Here is an 8,489-nt window from a genome sequence, read left to right as displayed (position 1 = left end):
AAGAACTAAGATTAAATGGTAAATGTTTAAAATTGTTTGGGAAGTATAATATAATACAGAAAATGGCACATATTGTAAGTCTTTGGTTCCATGAATTTTTACAAACTGAATGTATTTATGTAACTAACACCCAGATCAAGAAACTGAATACTATCAGCACCTCAGAAGCCATCTGAATAGCACTTTTTATCTATACGGATATTTGTCTCAATTATGTTTACAAACTGATCATATATATATCTGAATGTATTTATGTAACTAACACCCAGATCAAGAAACTGAATACTATCAGCACCTCAGAAAGCCACCTGAATAGCACTTTTTATCTATACGGATATTTGTCTCAATTATGTTTACAAACTGATCATATATATATAGTAGTGATAATAGAAATATACATTATATATGAATATATTTATTTATTTATTTATTTATTTATTTTTCCAGCTGGCCAGTAAGGGGATCCGAACCCTTACCTTGGTGTTACCAACACCATGTTCTAACCAACTGAGCTAACTAGCCAGCCCTATATGAATGTTCTTAAACCACATTTGTATATACCTACATATTATTATTACATAGGGATTCATACCGTTTTCCTCCTGGATTTCCTTCATCATTATGTTATGTGTTTAAAGACACGTCAATGGAGATAAATAGAAGATCCCTCATGTTATGCATAGCTAAAATTAAAATCACTGATTGCCCTGCACATTCTTAGAGGTTTCCACATAGTGCAGAAAGCCAACCACGCAAGTCATGGAAACAGCTGGGGACTCTGTGTAACACACAGTGACAAAGATGACTCAGGCCCATGGGTTATTATTAGAGTAAGCGAGTGCTAGGTGTGTAGACAGAATATTAAATAATCCCCTTGGAAGAGGAAGGAGAAAAGGAAAAGTGTATCCAAGTCTCTGACAATTTCTCTCTCCAAACTGTACTCATCACAATCCAAATGTCACGTCAGCCAGTGAGTATTCGCATTGCTCTGGGTCTTGGACTTCACATGTCTGCTGCCTGGACTGAGTCAAGCTCCCTGTGACTGTGTGTCTATGAGTGAACTCGATTCATGGCTCTTCATAAAGTGCCCAATGAGAAAGAAAAGAGATGCTTGTGACTGTCAAGAAAAGTTCCAGAGACTTCAGTAAGCACATACACCTTTTTTCTCAGATCTTTTGTCACATTTGATTTTGACTTCAGATATGATTGCTGTTTTATTAGGCTTTTGAAAAGTTCCAGAAATGGCACCGTAGTTTTGTAATTTTGTTTGGGTGACAATTAACGTCTTGCAGTTGAAAGCCCAAGTCTGAAAGACAAGCATCTTAATCTTATAATCTTCTATTATACTCAACAGTATAAATGGAATCAAAGCAGAAGCTAACACAACTCTCCAGTGAAAGCAAAACTGATCGCATAACAGAAAAAACAAACATTTGTTTAAACCGGCCAGCCTAAGTAAAGAATTTTTTTTAAAGCTAGGTGTACCCCTAATACTTCAGAATGCACAGCTGGGGTAACACAGTGTACGGTATACAATATTGGAGAGAGAGTATTAACGGAAACTTCAGTTCAGGGCTGGCTGGTTAGCTTAGGTGGTTAGAGCACAGTGTTATAACACCAAGGTCAAGGGTTTGGATCTCCCCACTGGTCGACCACCAAAACAAAACACAAACTTCAGTTCATCTCAAGTTCAAACAAGTTATCTTCTTCTTTTTTTTTTTTTTTTTTTTTTTTTTTTTTTTGGTGGCTGGCTGGTACAGGAATCTGAACCCTTGACCTTGGTGTTTTCAGCACCATGCTGTAACCAACTGAGCAAGTGGCCAGCCCTCAATGGTGCTTTTTCCTTTTAATCTTGGCTATTTTTCTAAATGTAAACATAACTACCAGATTGATTGCACTGGTACTTAGCTTATATGAATGTTAACATTTTAAATAAAAAATTTTTTCTTAAAGTATTTGCTTTGAAAGGTTGATGCATTGATAAGTGAGCTTGCTCTTACTGAGTTATATTTTTCTTTCTAGAACTCTCGAATTTCATTTTGAATGATATTAAGAAAATAAGTATCGATCAATCAATAAGAGTATGCCTTATAGATAAAAATTTAAGAATATATTAATTCCTTAAAACAAGGTATATCTATCTTCTTTTAAAGGTTTTATTTCGTGTTAAGAGAAATTTATGTTATCTTTTCAGGTTTCTTATGAAACATTGCTGCAAAGGGGACATCTGGTTCCAGTAAAATGAAGCCAAAGGCAACATTTTTTAACAATTTTAAGTATAAAGTACTTTAGTATAGCTTCATCAGGATAGTATTACTGTTGGGGGTTGTTTGGTTAATTCTAGACTAAGCAGTAATGTAAATTTGCATAGCTATTTGGGGCCTGTAATTTTGCAATAACTAGGCCTTAAGATGTGAATGCACGGTGATTCAAATATGAATCATCTTTACACTTCTTTCTAAGGTCTGTTTCTGCAGTTTTGAGTAGCTTTTCCACTAAAAGTGACATTCCGGCGTAGGTAGGTTTTGAGGCCTTTTGTCCCACTAAAGTGGACCATGGTCAAAAATTTTTAAAGTATGACCATATACTATTCAAGACTACTACTTGGAATCTTGTTGTTGTTTGGAAAGTCTAATAATTTTTTTAAACTATCAACAAAGCTTAGACCACAGAATGTAAGGACTGTGCAGTAATTGTCCCCTAAATTTGGTACTAATCATATCCTTTCAAATACTATATTTAATTCTAGGCTTTGCATCTAAAAGAAGATGGGAAACTTGGAGAGAGTTTAAAGGAAAGCCATAAAAACGATTAAAGGTTTGAGAAACAAGACACATGAGGAAAAGAGGCCTCATTTATTTTCTAAGTGGTATAGAACTTGAGCCCAAACATGAGGAAGACTTTCAGCTGAAGGACAGCTACTGTCTTTACCATATAGAAAGAATTTAAGTTAAGTATGAAGTATCCTGACAATAGAATGATTTACCCAAAAGACCAGAGAAAAGAATTATACAAAGAACCATTAGAAATAGGGTAGATTTTCAATTGCCAGGTAGAAGAGAGCTTTGGCCTACCTGATGCTAAGAGAATATAGTCAATGTCCTCTTGAAATTACTTTCAGTTTCACAATCCTAAAATCATAACTATTCGCATAAGTGAACGGCCATTATGCCACAAATGGTGAAATCCCAACTTCGAAGTAGTGTTTAAGATCTCAGTCAAACCTGGATGATATAGATATGTAATAAACCTGGTGGCAATTCAGTAAATGTGACTCGATAATGATAATGACAATATTGATGAAGGTAAGAGTCCAGTTCTATTGATATTGAGACCAATTCATTAATTTTTAGGAAACATAATCTTCCCAACTATAGCCTGGCTTCATTGATAACTCTTTAAAATTTGGGGAAGATCATGGAATTATACTTATTAAACTTACTTTTAATTGTTGCTATGGTCTGAACGTGTCCCCCCAGAATTCATACGTTGAAATCCTAACCCCCAAGGTGATGGTATTAGGGGGTGGGGTCCTTGGAAGGTGATTAGGTCATACGGGCAGGGCCCTCATGAATGGGATTAATGACTATGGTATAATATAAAATATATTTGGTCTTTGTCCCCAGTTCCTGGCACAGAACTTCTAAAATGCTTGGAATTTCCTGAATGAGTGTCTTTTCTTATTCATAATGAGCCCCTTTAATAACACCAGAGTTAATGCCAATGAGATGATTTGTGGGGGGATGGGGGGGCTAGCTAGCCTCAGGATAGGGTTGCTTCCCAGAATGACCAAGTGATTGGAAGATTAGTGGGTCAGAACTTTTAGTCCTATCCACCCACCTCCAGGAAAGGGGTGGGGGAGGGGGTCCACTGGAGATTAAACCGTATAAAAACTCTTAGTGAGATTTGATGAGCTACCAGGTTGCTGAACATGTGGATGTGCTGGGAGAGTGGTGCACCCAGAGAGGCCTGGAAGCTCTGCACTTCTTCCCCCATACTTGCCTTATGTCTCTCTTCACCTGTACCTTTGAATATCCTTTATAATAAGCTGGTAAACATAAGTAAAGTCTTTCCCTGAATTCTGTGAGCCACTCCAGCAAGTTAGCCAAACCAGGGTCATGGGAACATCCCATTTATAGCCTGTCAATCAGAAATAGGGGATGCCTGGACTTTCAATTGGCATCTGAAGTGGAGCAGTCTTGTGGGACTGAGCCTTTAACCTGTGGGATCTGACATTATTTCAAGGTAGATAGTGTCAGAATTGAATTAAATCATAGATCACCCAGTTGGTATCCACTGAAGAATTGTTTGGTGTGTGGGGAAAACCCTGCACACATCTACACATCTGGTCACAGAAGTGTGCCATACTGAGTATGAGAATAGAGGGAAAAGACAATTTTTTCCTTTATAGTGACCTTATAAAAGTGGCCCAACAGTTAGCTCCATTGGTTAGAGCATGGTTTTGGGATCCCCATACTGGCCAGAGGTCAAAAACAAACAAATAAACAAAATAGGTACAAAGTTACAGTTAGATAGAAGGAATAAGTTTTAGGAATGAATATGTCATTACCCTAATATGAATATTATACATTGTATACATGTATTGAAACATCACACTGTACCCTATAAATATGTACGATTATTATGTGTCAATTAAAAATAAGTATAAATTAAAGTTATACTCTATAGAAATAAAAAATATATCGAAAAAGTGGCCCAAAAAATCTTCCTTGCCCCTTTCACCATATCAGGACACACAGAAAGAAAGTTCTGTCTAGGAACCAAGAAACTGGCCCTCACCAGACAATGAATCTCCTGGTGCCATAATCTTGAAATTCCCAGTCTCTGGAATTAAGAAAAATAAATTTTTGTTGTTTATAAGCCACTGATGGTATTTTGTTATAGCGGCCTGAACAGACTAAGACAATTAAGAAGACTAACTCAAAAACACTGGTATGGCAATTTTAATGATTAAGAAAAATCACTAAGGGCCGGCCCGGTGGCGCACTGGATAAGTGCGCTGCTTGGGAAGCGTGGCGGCGCTCCCTCCCGAGGGTTCGGATCCCACATACAGACCGGTTCCCGCTCACTGGCTGAGCGAGGCACGGGAGCGACACCGAGGGTTGCGGTCCCGTTGCTGGTCCCCGGTCTGGTACGGGGGCAACACTGAGGGTTGCGATCCGTTGCCGGACACGGAAAAAAGACAAAAGACAAAAAAAAAAAAAAAAAAAAAAAAGAAAAATCACTAAGATCAGAATGTCATAAGCTAACATGCTCCTTTATCTCTACAGTCCTTTACTTGATATTTATTTGAACCACGTGTACTCTCAATGACTTTGTAGACTCACCATGGTGCAAAAGATAAGCTGTATAAACATGCCCACAAGTGTTCACCATGTGAGCAAGAACTGAGCACTTGCTTGGCATAAGGAAGGTTTAAAATGAAAGTATGCAAGACACATCTCCTGTTTTTAAAAAGACAGAATATACCAAAGAAACATATGTTGTATTTGCTAGTAGGACTATACTGCTTATTATATAGAATAATTTTTTCTATACGCTAGTATTTTGGGAAAGCCATAATATCAAGGAAGGAACAAATTCAAGATTTCATTTTAAAGGTTGCTTTGACAGTAACATAAGTATATTTGCCATACTGGATTAACTTAAACCTAAGAATGAAGAAACAAGTAGAGAAATTCAGAATGTGTGTGTTCATTGTATTATTCTGTCAATCTATAGTTTTTAAAATTTCCAAAATAAAAATTGGAGGAGGGGCATAAAAGTGCTTCAAAACAGTTCCAGTTAACAAATTTCAGTAAATAATTAATAATCTACATAGTATTTTTTAAAAATTTATTAAGGAATGCATATAGTATTTGAGTTAACAAGAGAAGTAAACTTCTTTTTATGGTCATTATTTTCTTGTAGGCTCTCTTACTCTCAATTTAATAATTGCCATTCAAGAAGTATTCACTTTAAATACAAAAACTACAAAAGCTAAGAAATTAAGTACTACAGCAATTAAATACAAAGAAATAAGTAATATAGAAGTTAAAATATATAACCATTGCCTCATGATTCACAATTCTCTTTAACACTGAATTTTCAGAAATCCCATCTGTGTTTGCTTGTATAATTATATCAAATAGTGAAGAATGAATAAAAGTTAGGAACATAATTATAAAAATGCTTTGGGTTCCCATTCATTAAGGTGACAGAGCATAGGCCATAGGCTATAATTTTCTTAACTCTAATAGTGCATAAAGTTTATCTGGGCAGATTGCTCACTGAGTTGATCCCATTATACAAACTGTCGAAATTGTAAAATATTTTTAATGCTCTGATTTTATCAAGGGTAAATAACTGATGAAACTGTACCAAATTCAATTCTTCTTTGCAAGCATTAGACTTCTTATTGCTCTCTCACAATCCTTCCCAGGTTCGCTTATGAATTGCCAGATTGGTTGCAACTTGCATATTTTATATTTAGATTAGAGAATCCTTCTGGAATGCTACAAACTTGTTTTGCTGTGCTGATTAAATTCTTTGTAGCATGTTTTGCAAAATGAATCCAGCTGGATCACAAAGGACTACACCCAGTAAATGCTTCAGAAACACAAGTTGAACAGAGCGTTTTGTTTCTGCTCAGGAGTTAGTTGCCTGAGTCACCAGATGACTTGTTGGGTCTTGAGAGCCTGCTTGAATAAAACAGGCTTGAGTTGTCAGAGCAACTGTTTGTGGCATGTTAATTTCAAATAAAATTCAATACGTGTTTTATGGGTGTTTTCCCTGTACTATTCACATTACGAGATTTCTTCAGAAACACTTATTATTGAAACAGTATTCAAGTTCTTTTGCTTTGTCTTATAGGGAGTGAACAATTTGGGAGAGTTGGGACCGTTAAAATATTTCAGGTAGCATGCAATACATTTTTGCAATAAGAGGCAAAACATTGTACAATGGCATGGGAGTGTCCTATGTTTTGCAGAGGGCAAGTTCAAAGGTTCTCTGAATAATCACTGAGATACCTAATAATTATGATGTGGTTTCTTTTACAGTTAAAAGCAAGAAGCCTTGCGGCATGAATACATTTGTTATTATTTGTTATATAACATTATATAGATCAGATTGGGATATAAAAATTTTGCATAGAAATGTGTTCAGAAAGGTCCACTCTTATACACACAGGGCTTCAGTGCCCCATATTGTTGAAAGGTTGCAGGGAATAGCCTTATTGTATTAGTCTGTTTCTGTTGTTTATAACTGAATACCTGAAACTGGGAAATGTATGAAGACATAGAATTTATTTCTTACAGTTTTGGAGGCTGGGAAGTCTGAAGTCCAGGGAACAACTCTGGTGAGAGTGCCCCATATTGTTGAAAGGTTGCAGGGAATAGCCTTATTGTATTAGTCTGTTTCTGTTGCTTATAACTGAATACCTGAAACTGGGAAATGTATAAAGACATAGAATTTATTTCTTACAGTTTTGGAGGCTGGGAAGTCTGAAGTCCAGGGAACAACTCTGGTGAGGGCCTCGGTGGTGATGGCTCTGCAGCAACACAGGGTATTCACGTGGTGAATGCTTCAGCAAAAGAGAACTAACCTGCTCACTTTCTTTCCTTATAAAGCCGTCGGAACCACACCCATTCCTCCATAAATGGATCAACCCATTCATAAGGGCACAGTCCTCACAATCTAATCACCTCTTAAAGCCCTCTTTTCAAATACTGTAATTGGACTTTCCATCCTCTTAACACTATTACAATGGAGATTAATACACGAACATTTGGGGGACACAATTCAACCCATAGCACTCATTAACCTAAGATCATTTTTCCCCATGGGCCACTTGACTTTAATGGATTAAGAACAACTCAGAATGAATCACAATAAACATACTCTCCCTAATGGAATTTTCACTCCCCTTGTTTCTAATTCTGTGGTTCCTTGCCCCCTGTTACTCTCGCACTGTCTGGGTTTCACTAAAAGTTATATATGTGTCAATCTCCTCCTCAGGATCATACATTTATTGAAGTCAGAGACAATGTTCTATTCAATCGTGTCTTCATCAGAGGCTCATGTATGACACCTTGTACATAGAAATGCCTTAATAAATGTTGATTGAATTATTAATTCATTGGGAGGAGAAAGGGATGAAAGAGTAAAGAATGATTAAATTCCAAGCAAAATGTATTGCCTGGGCGGCTAACACATAGAGCAAGACAAATGCATTCTGATACCAGTTACAGCAGCTTTAATTTCATTCAGATTATTTATGAGCAAGTGAAATGACCCTTTTGTGCCCTTTTCCCTTCCCTTTCTTGCTCCGTTCATTTTCAAGCTTTGTACTCCGTGAATGCAATTGGCTGATTAATTTAAGGAGTTGCTCCAGGAAATGCTCAGAAGTGGGCCCAGAGGCCTATGGAAGAGATATTTTTTTTTTCCTTTTTGTCTTTTTTCGTGACCGGCAACGGATCGCAACCCTC

The 8,489-nt window shown here is 36.8% G+C and overlaps 1 non-coding gene across 1 annotated transcript; it reads right to left on the bottom strand.

Annotated features, from left to right (window-relative positions):
• Positions 1-448: 448 nt before the first annotated feature.
• On the bottom strand, positions 449-522 carry TRNAT-GGU. The gene has a single exon. It is a non-coding gene; the product is annotated as a tRNA-Thr (tRNA).
• Positions 523-8,489: the final 7,967 nt, after the last annotated feature.

Source organism: Galeopterus variegatus, unplaced genomic scaffold (genome assembly GCF_000696425.1).
Source record: "Galeopterus variegatus unplaced genomic scaffold, G_variegatus-3.0.2 Scaffold3444, whole genome shotgun sequence".
NCBI classification, from domain to species: Eukaryota; Metazoa; Chordata; class Mammalia; order Dermoptera; family Cynocephalidae; genus Galeopterus; species Galeopterus variegatus.
The sequence above is the reverse complement of the archived record's forward strand: the minus strand, read 5'-3'. Positions and strand labels throughout refer to the sequence as shown.